Source organism: Schistocerca gregaria, chromosome 7 (genome assembly GCF_023897955.1).
Source record: "Schistocerca gregaria isolate iqSchGreg1 chromosome 7, iqSchGreg1.2, whole genome shotgun sequence".
Lineage (NCBI taxonomy): Eukaryota > Metazoa > Arthropoda > Insecta > Orthoptera > Acrididae > Schistocerca > Schistocerca gregaria.
This window is the reverse complement of record NC_064926.1, coordinates 470,322,874-470,339,761: the sequence shown is the minus strand read 5'-3', so window position 1 is coordinate 470,339,761 and position 16,888 is coordinate 470,322,874. Positions and strand designations below refer to the sequence as shown.

General features: G+C 43.3%; 1 non-coding gene across 1 annotated transcript; it reads right to left on the bottom strand.

Annotated features, from left to right (window-relative positions):
* Positions 1-8,033: 8,033 nt before the first annotated feature.
* On the bottom strand, positions 8,034-8,139 carry LOC126282680 (U6 spliceosomal RNA). Its single transcript, XR_007551367.1, has one exon. It is a non-coding gene; the product is annotated as a U6 spliceosomal RNA (small nuclear RNA).
* Between the last annotated feature and the right edge of the window lie 8,749 nt (positions 8,140-16,888).

Here is a 16,888-nt window from a genome sequence, read left to right as displayed (position 1 = left end):
AAGGAACATCAGTTGAATACAATTTAAAGAAAACTATTTACGAGAACATGGAATCGTAAATCGGCTTACATAATGTAGGAATACTCTCCGCCGAGTAAAGGGATGCAATATTAACTTTTCTTATGCCAGAAACTTCCATTTTCTCCTTTTACGCTGCAGCGCATGAAATTTCGTAATATTTACGACGGCTGTAATAGTGAAAACTGTCTGTTCCATCAGACATGCATGGATGTTTGAAACAGATAGTACGTAAAATAAAGTCTCTGTGTAAACACAGAAATTGGAATAATGAGTGATATTAAAAGTTACACTCAGCTTACTTTAAATATGAAAAATTTTGTTACTCACTGTGCCGCTCTTCTTGAATGACCCACGCAAACTAGCCGGTAGTAACGCTGAAGTGACACTGTTCTTGCCATGGCGAATCGAGAAGCAGCCTACAACAAAACTGACGCAACTGCCCTCCAGTGATAGATATGTGACGGTTTTCGTGCATGTTGGGACACTTGATTCGTATTTTTCAATGACATGGACTAAAGATTATCATTTTTTAACTTGTCATTTTTCTTACCAGGGTCTGATGTTACGGCGTTAAATTTCTCTTAGAAGCTTCTTGCAGATGCCAGAAAAAAATATGTAGGTTCCCTAGAAAAAGAAACAAATACGTGTCGTAATTTAGCGACTATAAACGATAAAAATTACTTTCGAAAACCAGAAAACTTCGTCATAAAGTCTGAATAACTGGTGAAAACCGCGACTCGATCTATTTATTCTTTCTGGATATATCTGAGGTGGCCTGTCTTCGCTGTCTCACCCTCTATACCTGCAGGCTAAGTCAGTTGCGCATGCGTACACTATAAATCAGTGGAAGAAAGACAGCACAAGGCGACAGAGATACATGCTAAAGTAGCTCCCCCTTTTAATGGATGTAGCCACAAAGTCTGGTCGACAGAGGACTATTACTATTGGCAGTGAGAATTAACTATCGGCAGTGGGAGATTCCACACCTTGTCGAGGTTGAAACCACCATCACAATAAATTAAATCGCTCGTCAAACGTATTTCATAGAGTCCCTGAAAACTGAATCCCAGAGACATAAAAGTTTATATAAGGAGTACGTTACTCTAGTCCATATCGCGACTTGCCTGAATAGACAGTTTCCTCCCTTTCTTAGATATCTTGTATCGATGTACAACGGACGATTCCATGGGACATTCGAACATCAAAGGGGAAAATTAAAATTCTCGATCTTACAAGGGGAGGCCACGACATTGAGATCAAGGATTTATTCCAAGCTTTGTACAACTTCATTAGGCCAGCAAAACAACCTAACGTGAAAGTAGTAAGGTGTGCTAGTGTGGCAGTTCCGAGAATATCGCAACAGAAACTTTACGCGTCTATTATACACTGAAGCGCGAAAGAAACTGGTCTAGCCGTGAGTTTTCAAACACAGAGATATTTAAACAGACAGAATACTGTGCTGCGGTCGGCAACCCCTACATAAACAAGTGTCTGGCGTAGTTGTTTAATCGGTCACTGCTACTACAATGGCAGGTTATCAAGATTTAAGTGAGTTTGAACGTGGTGTGCCGACCGGTATGGCCGAGCGGTTCTAGGCGCTTTAGTCTGAAACAGCGCGACCGCGACAATATTACGAATGTGATCACTACAATTTCAGTTATTCGTAATTTTAATCCCTAAGTATTTCGTTGAATTTACAGCCTTTAGATTTATTTGATTTATCGTGTAACCGAAATTCAGCAGATTCCTTGTAGAACTCACAGTGCTGTATTGAGAGTCATCTGTAGCTTTTCCCACCATACACATAACTTGTCAAAATAATTTTGCAAATTTGTTTTGATCATTTGATGACTTTACAAGATGGCAAATGATAGCACCGTGCCTGCCCGTGTGGCCGAGCGGTTCTAGGCGCTTCAGTCTGGAACCGCGCGACCGCTACGGTCGCAGGTTCGAATCCTGCCTCGAACATGGATGTGTGTGAGGTCCTTAGGTTAGTTAGGTTTAAGTAGTTCTAAGTTCTAGGGGACTGATGACCTCAAATGTTAAGTCCCATAGTATTAAGAGCCATTGGAAAGTGGTGTTATAGTCGGCCCACGCGCGATGGGATACATCTCCGAGGTAGCGACGAAGTGGGGATTTCCCCGTACGGCCATTTCACGAGTGTACCGTGAATATAATCAATTCGGTAACACGCCAAATCTCCGACATCGCTGCGGCCGGAAAAAAGATCCTGCAATAACGCGACCAACGACGACTGAAGAGAATCGTTCAACGTGACAGAAGTGCAACCCATCCGCAAATTGATGCAGATTCCAATCCTGGGCCATCGACGAGCGTTAGCCTGTGAACCATTCAACGAATGGGCTTTCGGAGCCGAAGGCGCACTTGTGTACCCTCGATGACTAAACGACACGAAGCTTTAGGCCGCGCCTGGGCCCGTTATCACCGACATTGGACTGTTGATGACTGGAAACATGCTCCCTGGTCGGACGAGTCTCGTTTCAAATTGTACCGAGTGGATGGACATGTACGGGTATCGAGGCAAGCTGATGCCTCCATGGACCCTTCATGTTAGCAGGGGACGCTGGTGGAGGCTCTGTAATGGAGTGGGGCGTTTGCAGTTGGAGTGATATGGGACCACTGATACGTTTAGATACGACTCTGACAGGTGACACGTGCGTAAGCTTCCTTTATGATAACCTGTATCCATTCATGTTCATTGCGCATTCCGACAGACTTGGGCAATTCCAGCAGAAAGTGCGACACCCCACACGTCCATAACTGCTACAGAGTGGCTCCAGGAACACTTCTGCGTTTGAACACATGCTGGCCATCAGACTCCCCAATACGTGAACGTTATTGATTATACCTGGGATGCCTTGCAACATGCTGTTTAGAAGAGTTCTCCAGCCCCTCGTACTCTTACGGATTTATGGCCAGCCCTTTAGGATTCATGGTGTTAGTTCCCACGAGCATACTTCAGTCATTAGTCGAATGTATGCCATGTAGCGTTGCGGCACTTGTGCGTGCTCCCGGAGGCCCTACGCGATATTAGGCAGGTGTACCAGTTTCTTTGGCTCTTCAGTGTCTAACTGATGCTCAGGGGCCAGACGTTAGTGTTCTTAGTGGTCAAGCGGTTAGCGTTAGAGCTTCGTAAGACGAATGTGTATGAGGCGATTCTTCGCCTTCAGTTTTGTAGTTCAAGTGTAAATTCTGTAATATTAATAAAATTTGCACCTACGCTATTCGTTCTTGTCACATTAGCAACGTCTCGCCGCTACGCAGGTTAACTGACAAATGGGGCCTGCCTCCGAGTCTGCAGTTCGAAACGTTGAGGTGGAAAGTATTAGCGGGCACCTTATCCGATTGCATGTATAAGGGATTTCGCATATAACGACAGGCATATATTTTCAGGAAAATTCCACGTGTTTCTTCATTTAGTTGTCGGTAGTTCAGTACTGGAGGGAAGCGTGGAGAATAAAAATTGTAGAGAGAGACAAAAATATTAATACACTTAGCAGATTCAAAAGAATGTAGGTTGCAATAGTTACTCGAAAATGAAGAATCTTGCTGAGGATAGTGTATTATGGAGAGCTGCATCAAAATAGTCTTTGGACTGAAGACCACAACAACAACAGTTATAGATATGTTTGTTCTAATTAAGTTTAATTAAAAATAGTAAGTTGTCAAATTCTCTAAGACCTCATGCAAATACACGTGTTTTTTTAAAAAAAATTATATTACCTCTCAAACGTTATGTAAACTAAATAATATGACCAGTGATGAAAAAAATATGGATTAAAAATTAAATGTGAGCAGGAGTCGAACCGTCGCCTCATACACGGTAGTCTTAACGTACCTCGAACGCTAACCACTTCCATCACCTTGAGCTCTAACGTCCAGCATCTGCGCGCACATAAATATATCAGTTACATAACAGACGCGTAAAACTTCTCTTGCGATTTTCTCGCAGTTATCAGAGTACCGCACCTTACTACTCGCACATCATGTTCTTTTAATGGTCTACTAAAGGTGTACAATGCTTGAAATAAATCTGTGATCCCAACGCAGTGTCCTCCTCATGTATAAACTTGTAGCGGTATGGTTTGCAGTTTCCGGTTAGTGGCGTTCGATGGCTACCTTGCACTTAATTCTGAGCCACATTGCGCGCTCGTTTCAATGAATCATGAATAAGACGATGAATTATTTTGGTCACGGCGTGTGCCTGGAACGTAGCGGCTGCGTCTCCGGAGCAGTGTACTGCCAATCAGTGGAGTCGGCTGCCTGCAGGGCGGGAAATTGGCGTTTCAGGGCTGGTCACAGCGCCTATTGTGCGTCTGCGCGCTGATTGGTCCACGCTGACAGCCAATTACTGCCTGCGTTAACGGCCAGCGGCAGCCAAAGCGCCCAACATAATTTCCGGAAACCGACCTCGGCTGGAATTTCTTTGGAGTTTGCTAGTGCACGAAACACGCGTGTATCGGACCTCGCCCGTGAGGCGAGCTAAATACTTTATGTAGTGAACAGTTTAAAATTCGGTCTCCCGGATATTGTGCCAAGACCTGCTGTTGGCAAGGGTATGAACAGTGAAGTTAAGTGGTGCGTTTCGTGAGACGTACTCTTCTGCTTTTGCAGTTCTATAGCGTGATAAGCTGCACTCCACTGATTGTAGAAAAACAACACATATCTAAATTTTTGGAGGGCGTTCTCCGCATCTCCTGCTTCACATGGCTAGGTGGCCAGAATACCACGGATCAATCGCCACTATCAAAGTTCAAGTGAAACCTGCGATCAAGTCTTGTGAAATGTATTTTTATTTACTTGGTGAATAGATAACAGGCTATTCTCATTTCTGAAAATAGAGACGTAACCAGTCCTAAATATGTTCAGTGTGGTCCGATTTGCAATAAGTTACACCAACAGTAACGCCCTAGAGATATTACTTGATAAAACTGTAATTAAAATCTTTTGGCAGACTGCAATCTGTTAATGAAAAGGCCATAAATATTTCCAATCTGAGCGGTCCCCTGAGATTGTTTGCAGACGGTGCTTAAAAAAAAAACGAAAGTAAGTTCAAATGGCTCTGAGGACTATGGGACTTAACATCTGATGTTATCAGTCCCCTAGAACTTCGAACTAATTAAACCTAACTAACCTAAGGACATACACACATCCGTGGCCGAGGCAGGATTCAAACCTGCGACCGTAGCGGTCGCGCGGTTCCAGACTGAAGCGCCTAGAACCGCTCGGCCACACGGGCAGGCACGGTGCTATCATTTGCCATCTTGTAAAGTCATCAAATGATCAAAACAAATTTGCAAAATTATTTTGACAAGTTATGTGTATGGTGCGAAAAGCTACAGATGACTCTCAATACAGCACTGTGAGTTCTACAAGGAATCTGCTGAATTTCGGTTACACGATAAATCAAATAAATCTAAAGGCTGTAAATTCAACGAAATACTTAGGGATTAAAATTACGAATAACTGAAATTGTAGTGATCACATTCGTAATATTGTGGGGAAAGCAAACCGAAGACTTCTATTTATTAGCAGAACTCTTGGAAATGCAACAGGTCTACGAAAGAGACTGCTTGCCCTCCCTCTCTTGGATTATTGCTGTGCGGTGTGCGATTCGCATCAGGTAGGCCTGACAGAGGACATTGAGAAAGTTAAAAAAAAGGCAGCTCGTTTTATAGTATCGCAAAATATGGGTGAAACTGCAACGGATATGATACGCCAGTTTAGGATGGCAATTATTAAAACAAAGGCGATTTTCGTTGCGGTAGGACCCTTTATGGAATTTCAGTAACCAACGTTTTGCTCAGTATGTGAAAATAGTTTTTTGACGACGACCTACATAAGGAGGAATGATCATAATAATAAAATAAGAGAGATCAGAGCACGTACTGAAAGATTTAAGTGTTCGTTTCTCCGTTGCGCAGCTCGATAGTGGAATAGAGAAATAGCTTGAAGGTGGTTCGATGAACCTGTCACTTACTTCTGACTTGCAGAGTAATCATGTAGTTTACATATTCTGTATTGCCTTTTAGACTGAAATGCAACTTCGGTTACAATATTTTGGGGTCTTCCTTATTTCCTTTTACAGTCTCGAAATAAGATCCTTTCTCATGTCCATTAGCTCAGAGCCTAATCTCTTCTTATTTTAGAAAAGTCCAGAACAGCAGCTCGTCTGTTACCTAGCAACACCAAAGAATGAATGTCGTTTTAATAACTACATCTACGTAGCCCATTAAAAGAAACTCACTGGCGCTGTTTGGGTTTTCACACTCACTCGGACATCACTCTCGTCTCTGTTCCGTGATCTCTTTATCGTGTCGTCCTCAATCCCGCTAGATGGCTATACTATCGTCTCTCACGTATCATTTCTCTTCCCTTTCCCTCTCCTCTCTCCTCTCTCCCTCTCCCTCTCCCTTTCTCGCCACTCATCCCACCATTTGCAGCGTGAAAAACGAAACAAAACCCATTTTAACGACTAGATCGATTTTACCACCACACTTTGACTTTATTTTACTTCAATTGCATTTCATTTGTGTGTTACGAGAACTTATCTGCGTTTCCTTGTTGACGAAAAAGACACAACTTGCGAACTAAAAATATATACGCGAAATAGTGCTACCTTAAAAGTTAGGTAGCCTTTGCCCAGTACGATTTTATCGTACTTCCGATTTACGAAGAAAACAACATAGGGGAATTTGACGTTTAAAACCGCATTTGCGTACGACTTTAAAATAAGTTTCTGAAAAAGAACTTTTTTGTATGTGGTCGATTTTTTCAGATAGAAACCTTGGGTTCCAACACAAGAGTCGCTGATTTTAATGTTAAATAAAATGAAAATAAAGACAGAAGGAAGAACTGAACCGTCAATATATTTGGTGTAAAAAGTGTAAGAGTTTTGTACAGAAGCATTGAAGTATTAGTTAGAAAAGCTACACAGATGACACTCTATCTGGTGACTTTGGATTTTGAATGGAAACTCCAATGACACATCTTTCCTCCCTCCCCTTTGATCTGCACCTTCATCTCGTAGCACGACATCTGGTTGGCTACTGCCCCATCTAATAAACTCCGCACAGTCAAGGAGATTACTCCAGCAAGGTGCTCTGTTCTTACTTGCGCTTCCCGCGGAAGGAAACCGTAGTCCTGTGTCGTCTCCGCATCGATCGTACCAGATTGACCCGTAACGTTCCTTTGTGTAACGTGACACCTCCACATTGAAACCATGGAGCCTTAAAGATAATAGCTCATATCTTGACGGAATTCCCCATCCTTCTGGCCCTCTGTGCTATATTCTATTTTCTCTGTGAAGGTGGATTTTATTCTCAGTTATGAGGTTTTAATCTGCGTCCGGTACAAGGGCAGTGTGGTTGGGAAGCGGCGTCTGGTGCTGTGTGCTAGGTCTGGGGGATCTCCGACCCTACCTCTTTGAACAGCCTTCTGTTTCATTTATCTTATCACTTGGGGTGATTAGAAGACAGGGGGGGATTGGATTCGCCTCCTTTCTCCCACACCCAATTTTCTTTTCTGGGTGTCGCACTCTGATGAATAGTGGGCGCTGTTGACTAACGGATCATGGGTGCGTCAGCCGTGGGTGCGAAGTTTTCTGTCACATGGGGAGCCCACCTGCTGACTTCCTTATTTCCTTCATCTTCTTTTTATTATTGAAAGTACAAAAGCTTTCCATTATGTTTTAGCCTTCTCGCTTTTACTATTAAGAATCCCCCAACTAGGTCAGAAAACGAAACTTCCTGGCAGATTAAAACTGTGTGCCGGACCGAGACTCGAACTCGGTACCTTGGCCTTTCGCAAACAAGTGCTCTGCCAACTTTTTTTTTAATCTCATTTTGTTCGTTTTCGTTCGTTGAATCTGCTCGGGGCGGACGTCGTACGACATCCGTTTATGTTCGTTGTTGATCGATTAGCTCAGTTTTTTTTATTACTGAGGGCTGCTAACCCTCTGACCGAACACGCTGAGATACCACGCCGGCGTCAAAAACGTGGAACGCTTCACGATTTTGCTTGTCATCCTTGCGCAGTGCCATGCTAATCTTCTCTGTATCGTTCCAATTTTAGTATATGTACCGCCGAAGCGAGTACATGCGTGGGTAGCTCAGTTGATGCCGGCATGGTAACTCAGCGTGTTCGGTGAGAGCTTTAGCTGCCCTCTGTAATAATAATAATAATAATAATAATAATAATAATAATAATAATAATAAACTGAGTTAATGGATCAACGACGAACTGAAACGGGTGTCTTGCGAGGTCCGCACCAGGCGGATGCAACGAACGAAAACGAACAAAATGAGACAAAGAAAAAAACATTTGCCCGCGAAAGGCAAAGGTCCCGAGTTCGAGTCTCGGTCCGGCACACAGTTTTAATCTGCCAGGAAGTTTCATATTAGCGCACACTCCGCTGCAGAGTGAAAATCTCATTCTAGATCAGAAAACGTTCTCGGTTGACGTCTCTACTTCTGGATGTATCACTTTTGGATCGAGGACCCGGTAACCTTTTCAAGCTGCCAGGGTGTTTCAAAACAGCACACACTCTGTTGTACTGTGACAGGTACCACATCTACAGTCTTCATCAGACAGAAATGATCGCTTCTATATATCACACCAGCATAGACAACTATCTTTTTAGTTGTACTCAACATGCATCCATGACGTTAGGAATTCTTAAGCGGTCGTGTCGGCGAGTTCTTACGGCGCTCGCTGGCTTAACTACTCTCACAGGCGTACAGTGAAGGACGCAGAGTTTTACTTGCGATTTGTCACGGTCTTCGCTCACCGAGGGAGCCGCCTCTTAAAATGTCAATTCAGTGTGCCGGAGGCGTTTGGGCGCTTAATGTTAACCGGGAGAGGCGCTCTGAAAGCTAAGGGGATTAACAGCAGCCCTGGCACGAGGGGAGTGACCTGGGAGGATAAAATGTTGGGGGCTGGGAGGGGAGGGGGCGCCGTGTCCAGCAGACAGACGCAGATCAGACTCGTTACTCCAATCAGAGCGGGGGCAGCGCGAACACTCCCTCAGAAATCGCAGCGTTGTCTCCCAGTGTTCACTACTGCCTCAAGTCACCTTCCAAGCGAGGACAGATATGCACACTTTCTGACAGACTCCGTCGTTAGCAAGGTCCTTCACATAAATATTGTATAATATCCCTACTGTCTCCTTCGCCATATTATTTCCATTTACTTAACCATAGGCCTACTGTAAGTAGGCTGTTCAGGATTTTATGTTGGTAACGCCACGTAGCGCTCTGTATGAAAGTCCCTGTGATGTGTGCAGTCTGTGGCTGGTTGGATTCATTGTTGGAATATTCGCTTGTGTAGTGTTGGGCAGTTGGACATGAACAGCGCGTAGTCTTGAGCAGTTGGAGGTGAGCCGCCAGCAGTGGTGGATGTGGGGAGAGAGATGGCAGAGTTATGAGAGCGTACGATCCGGACGTGTGTCCGTCAGAAAAAGGAAATTTGTAAGACTGGACGTCATGAACCGATATGATTATTTATATATGATATTATGAATTTTGAACACTATTAAGGTAAATGCAATTTTTGTTCTCCATCAAAATCTTTCATTTTCTAACTATGCCTGTCAGTAGTTAGTGCCTTCAGTAGTTAGAATCTTTTATTTAGCTGGCAGTATTGGCACTCACTGTATTGCAGTAGTTTGAGTAACGAAGATATTTGTGAGAAGTTTAAATGGCTCTGAGAACTATGGGACTCAACTTCTGTGGTGATCAGTCCCCTAGAACTTAGAACTACTAAAACCCAACTAACCTAAGGACATCACACACATCCATGCCCGAGGCAGGATTGGAACCTGCGACCGTAGCGGTCTTGCGGTTCTAGACTGTAGCTCCTAGAACCGCACGGTCACCACGTCCGGCTTTGTGAGAAGCGATTCGTGCAAGGTATAGTAGGTGTAATTGTTAGTCACGGCCATTCTTTTGTAGGGATTGTCGAGTGTCAGATTGCGTTGCACTAAAAAATAAAAAAATAAAATAAAGTGTTAGTTTTGTGTTGATCAGAATAAGTACTTTCAGTTTTGCTCAGCTGTTTGAAAATCAAATAGCGTAGAGTTTTTCCAGCACTGTTATTTACAAATTTTTCTAAGGGGACGTTTCACTATTACTATTTGCCGCTGTCAATGCATCATAGAGATTAGCCAACAGATGTCAAATTGGCATGATGTGTGGTATGTGCTTGGGTATGCAGATAAGTATTTTAGTGCAGTTTTACAAAATAAACTCTTACTGGCATCTACATTACACAGGATGATTATAATTAAAATTGCAGTTCCAAAATGACAAATAAAAAACAGTCCTCAGAATGACGTCAAATTTGAACGGAATCTTAACGAAGAATCGCGAAACGTTGTGGAAACAAAAAATACAACGAAAATTTTCATACTAGGTGGGGCTGTATGCGGCAGAATATGTAAAATAAGACGTGGCGAAAACAGCTTTTCCTTAGTTTCCTTGTGCCTGTGTCAATGTGGGATCGCACGCTGCTGGTCATGCTCTTTTGCAAGGAAGGTGACTGTGCACCAGTAGCTCTACAGAATTTACTGATACTCAAGGGTATGAAAACGGGCATTGGTCTCATGTCTGCCATGGGTACGCAGAAAATGATTTCGAAATTTGAATAGACGGGTTCTGTTTGAATGGAGTGTTGCAGAGAGAGGAAAACAGTTGATCCGAGTACATTAGATGTGGCCATAGCATTGCAGGAAGGGTCGAGCGGTGGTGTACAAACATGTAGTGCCCGAATGTTGGATGGGCCTGCGAACACGATTGATAAAATCCTACGAAACATTCTGTACAGCTATCCATACAAAATCACCTATGTCCATGAGTTCCATCCTGCTGACCTGCCTTTAAGACAAACGTTTGCTCTAAAATTTCTTTCTCACGTGGAAGTAGACAATGAATCGCCATGGAATATTTTGTGGGCAGATGAAGCTCATTTCCATCTCCAAGGACATGCTATTACACAGAATTGCAGAATATGGAGAACAGAAAATCCGCTCGCACATCATCCGGCATCGCTTCAGTCTGCGGAAATTACTGTGTGATGAGGTTTGGCGGCATCGTTTATAGTAAGGCCGTATTTTCTCGGGGAAACAGATCCTGTGGATCCTCTACCATCACTCGTAATCGATATGAGTCTCTTGCGCACTTATTCGAACCATTGGACAGCGTAGATCTGCGGGCAGGATTATTTCTATGCAAGATAGCACCTTCAACACATCGCACAGCCAGTGAAGCAGCTGCTGTGGAGGCATTTTGAAAGCCCCAGATTTATCAGCCGCTTTTTCCCGCCATTTGGCCGTCCAGATCGACTGATCTTAATCCGTGTGACTTCCGGCTATGATGTTATCAGAAAGGTGCTGAGTTCAAAGCTCCAATTACACACGTAGCGCCGGCCGTTGTGGCCAAGCGGTTCTAGGCGGTTCGGTCCGGAACCACTGGGCTGCTACGGTCGCAGGTTCGAATCCTGCCTCAGGTATAGATGTGTGTGATGTCTTTAGGTTATTTAGGTTTAAGTAGTTCTAAGTCTAGGGGACTGATGACCTCAGATGTTAAGTCCCATAGTGCTCAGGGCCATTTGAACCAATTGAACAAACGTAGCGGAATTGAATGCAGAAATTACGTAACGCATCCTGAATGTTACCACTGAGACACTCCGATCTGTTGTGGAACACCCTGTTTCGAGATGTCAACTTGAGGCATAGAACGGTGGGCAGCATGTTTAATCGTCAGTCTCACGACGATTAGAAAGATTCGTATGTTGTTGCACAATATCTGTGTTGACAACTCCTATATAACAAACACATAACAACGGAAGTATTACATGGATAGACGGGTTAAAACTACAATCATATCGAATGTCCCTCTCTAGCGCGAATCCGTGTGTGTGTGTGTGTGTGTGTGTGTGTGTGTGTGTGTGTGTGTGTGTCCGAGTATTACATGGATAGACGGGTTAAAACTACAATCATATCGAATGTCTCTCTCTAGCGCGAATCCGTGTGTGTGTGTGTGTGTGTGTGTGTGTGTGTGTGTGTGTGTGTGTTCTGAGGGAGTGTTCAGATACTCAGTGCGCTAACGGGGACCGCTAGCGTAAAGGGGGAAATCCGGTTTAGAGTGACGGTCCGTCACAAAATTTAACATGCCAACAATAAACAGAACAGCTGAAGTCAGCCGGCCGCGGTGGTCTCGCGGTTCTAGGCGCGCAGTCCGGAACCGTGCGACTGCTACGGTCGCAGGTTCGAATCCTGCCTCGGGCATGGATGTGTGTGATGTCCTTAGGTTACTTAGGTTTAAGTAGTTCTAAGTTCTAGGGGACTAATGACCACAGCAGTTGAGTCCCATAGTGCTCAGAGCCATTTGAACCATTTGAGCTGAAGTCAATTTAGATTCGTAATTTGAGAATAAAATTTCGTAGTGATTAAAATCCGATTATATTGCTGATTTTCGTACAGGTTTTGCCCTCAGGGCAAGTAAAAACCCGATTTCATTGCGGACTTTGATCAGAGGACAGTTAAAAGTAGCATTTTCCCATCCGCTGTGGTACGACTTTACCGATATGGCTGGACTAACTGAAGTAACAGTGTCACAGCTATTGAGTGCCAAACTTGTGCGGTCATGCACATTGCGCAGCACGGTTGGCTTGAATGCTGCTCTCGCACTCGCCTTCATATTGCGATTCATCTGACAATTGTATCCAAACCCATTTATGTTGACGCTTAAACTTTCATCTAGCGGGGAAATGGTCTCTTTTTTGTTTTGTTTGTTTGTTTACGTAACATTTCCCCTTCTTCGATATCATTCCGTTCAAATTTGCCGCCATTCTGAGCATGTTTTGAAATTGGAACTTTAATCATGTTGTATGTATCCCAAGCCACATCAAGATTTTGATTCAGGAAATGGACTTGCTTAAAGTATTCACAGAGCGAGAACGTGGAAGCACCACGTAGTCAGCACGGCGACCGTAGCAGGGAGATGTACCAGCTGTGGTGCGCACAACTTACGCAATCCCATACAGATGTGGCCTGTACATCGTCTTTTTCAGACGAATCAAGCTGCCGCTCATGGCATCACGGTGGACGTATCCATGAGTGGAGACTCCAAACAGAACTAACGTTGCTGGATTAAGGGCCTATCATGTGGCGTACTCGCGTGGTATGCCATTTGGTATACAACTCGATTCGCTTTGGTTCATATAACAGAGAACTCAGACAGAAGCCGTTACTCTTCTGTCGTCATAATACAGGTGCCTGTGCCCAACTTCGAGGATTTCGTGACGTTACTGTTCAACGAGATAACGAAAAATCGCACGTTGCCTGTGCTGTCCTGACCTATCTTACAACAGCGAATGTTGGACTGTTACTCTCGCATGCAGCCACATGCCAGCCACTACTGTTGATGAACCGTGACATTCAAAGTCGCTTAGATTCGATACTTAGGTATTACAATTACGAACAACTTAAATTGGAAAGAACACATAGAAAATGTTGTGGGGAAGGCAAACCAAAGGCTGCGTTTTATTGGCAGGACACTTAGAAAATGAAAGAGACCTACTAAGGAGACTTCCTACACTACGCTTGTCCGTCCTCTTTTAGAATACTGCTGCACGGTGTGGGATCCTCACCAGATAGGACTGACGGAGTACATCGAAAAAGTTCAAAGAAAGGTAGCACGTTTTGTATTATCGCGAAATATGCGAGAGAGTGTAACAGAAATGATACAGGATTTGGGCTGGAAATCAAAAGAAAGGCGTTTTTCGTTGCGATGGAATCTTATCACGAAATTCCAATCACCAACTTTCTCCTCCGAATGCGAAAATATTTTGTTGACACCGAACTACATAGGGAGGAACGATCACCACGATAAAATAAGGGAAATCAGAGCTCGTACGGAAAGATATAGGTGTTCATTCTTTCCGCGCATTATACGAGATTGGAATAGTAGAGAATTGGTTCAATGAAACTTCTGCCAGGCACATAAATGTGAATTACAGAGTATCCATGTAGATGTAGATGATGCCCAGTAAGTTTTAGAGCCGTTGTTGTTGCCTCAGGTGACGCTGTTTTGCACTGAAATTCGCACCTTACATTCCCTGAACCCCCAATAAATTCAGTTACGTATTCGGAATTGTGGACATTCGTTCTTCCAAAATTCGATTTGTCATTTTATGTAGAATTTTTATTCTGTTTGTTTTGTATGCTGGAACTGTATGACAAGCACTGTGACGTCGCGAATTGTAGCACTATTCACTGCACTGTGCAATACAGAATTTAACAAGACAGCTCCTTGAGTACGAAGCTTCACATTTTCTAATTATTTCTGCTAAAGGTTAATTGCAGTACAGTTACACAGTTTGATATTTGGCGTTTACGTAATCACATCACTTGCATTTTTGGCGTTCAGATGCAACACAGATATACACGGAAGTTTAAAAATGGGAAAGCAATTTAGTTTACAACAACAACAATAACACGATCAGGCAACAACCTAAAAGAACAACAGTTACAACAGTCACCTGCTTCCCAGTAATTACCGTGAAACGACCGAATAGGATGCCTCGGAATTGTTAAGACAATCTTTTACAATTGGTGTGTCTGCTCTCCTTATCTATAAAACCATTGATACACCATTCATATGAAGCCATTTACCCATTTCCTTGTTTAGGTCCTCCAGAATGTTGAATTTACACATTAGCGGTAAAATTCACATGATATGTTATGACTACCCTCATAGTGTTGTGATTGATGTTGATTGCGAAAACGAACGTGTGCATTAATGTCCCCAAGAAATATCTAAGCAGCGGCAGTAAGCCAGCTGCAACTTGAGGCCTCTAGATTTGCCTGTCTGAGTTCCAGGGGACACTCCCACAACAGACCGCATGCAGTAAGTGCCTCCGCCGCCCTCGTTTATCTTCTCGCCGATCGTTTTCTTACTAATTCTGAGCCACCAGTTGCTTCGTCTCATAGGCGAGAGTACGATTTTTTTTGTTTGCTTGCTAGTACCTGTCTGCCAATCAGGTAAATACTGAAATCTACGCACTGCAGTATTGTAGCACGCTATTAGGGGAATAAAACCATTTCATCAGTGGGCTGCGCTATTTTATTTTGGATCCTATAGCGGCGTGCTGCGGTATTACGGCACGGGGATTTCTGTGAGATGGTGTTGGGTGTTTTAGGGCGCTAAACGTCGAGGACTGGACACAACGTACCTGCAAGCAAACAGAATATTAATTGTTAACGAAATTTACAATACATCTTTGCAACTATTAAGGGTGTATTTATGTTACTGTATGTGTATAGAGTTATTGAAGTAAGACAACGTCAGTGGTAATATTTTTGTCTGATTTCTGCATCTAGCTGGAAGTGTAGTATAATTGTATATTTTCGAGGAACACAAGAGTTTGGCATTGATCTTTTTGGTCTAATTTCTCTTTATTTTATAGCACTACGAATTTCTGAAATGAAATATGAGGCTATTCAGAAAGTAAATGAACTATATTTTCATATTTTTTTTAGAGGAAGCATATTTGAAAAAATTACAGGATAGTACTAATCAATTGTTGACTGTTTTTCCACATAATATCCATACCGTTCAATACATGTAGTGAGCCGTGGCACGGCTTCTTTTTACCGTCCTCAATAACTCTCCTACCTGTTCTTTCTCCCACTTCAGAACCTTTTTCTGCAGCTACTCGTCGGTTGAAAATTTATTGCCACTCGTGTGTGCCTTGAAGAAGAAGGAAAGATGATAGTCTGAAGGCGCCAAGTCAGGGGAATACGGGGGTGGTTCAAAATATCCTAACCAAATGAGTCCAAGAATGACTTGGTGGCTAATTCTGTGTGAGGACTGGAGTTGTTATGTAGCAAGCACACTGCCCTCGTCAGCATTTCGCTCCTTTTGCTTTGAATACTCGTTTTGAGTTTTTATAGGGACTCATAACACTGTTGTGCATTGATGGTCTTCCTCTGAGGCAGAAATTCGGCCAAATTGATGCCTTTTTTGTCCCAAAGTACTGAGGCCATAATTTTTTGTCCAAAGTTGTGGTTTTTAAATTTTTTCTGCAGATGGAGAATTGGTGTGACGCTACTGTGACGAAAGTATTTCTGTGTTAGGTGTGTAATGAGTCACGCACTTTCATTTCTAATCGCAAGACAGCTCAGAAAGCACTCCTCCTTCCAATTCAAGTCACTTACGAAAATCGCGGGTGCTATTGACTCGATTTTTCTTGTGCTACTCTGTCAGCTACTTTGGAACCCGTCTTACGCACAGTTTCCGATATTCGAGCGTTTCTGTGAGTGTCTCGTGTAAGACAGTTCTGGATAGTTGAAGCATCGCAGAAATTTCGTCCACTGTCAGTCGACTGCCTTTACGAGCAGTTTCCTCGTTTTTTTGTACCAACTCATCAGTCAAAATGGAAGGGCTTCCACATCTCTGTTCCTCAATAACATTTGTTCCTCGTCCACTAAACTCCCTGCACAGCTTAAACACACTCTTTCTATTCATAACACCATCGCCGTAAAGCGGTTCGATGTGCACAAAAATTTCAGTAGGTGTTATTTCTTCCGCGAGTAGGTGTCGATCACAGCACGTGGCGGGATTTATTACCGTCATGTTTCATGCAGTTGGGCACTAAAAGTGAGTTTGCATACTACCGTGTTCTGCGATTCTCGCCATGGCAAGAGGATGCCCCTCTACCACTCATTGTTGCCAACCCTCAGAGAAAACCACAGCATGTTATGGTCACAGTACATTTTCTTTCGGAACGTGCCTTGTACTTCAAAAATATGGCACCACTAGTGTTTTTCTACGTTCTCCTGGCTGGA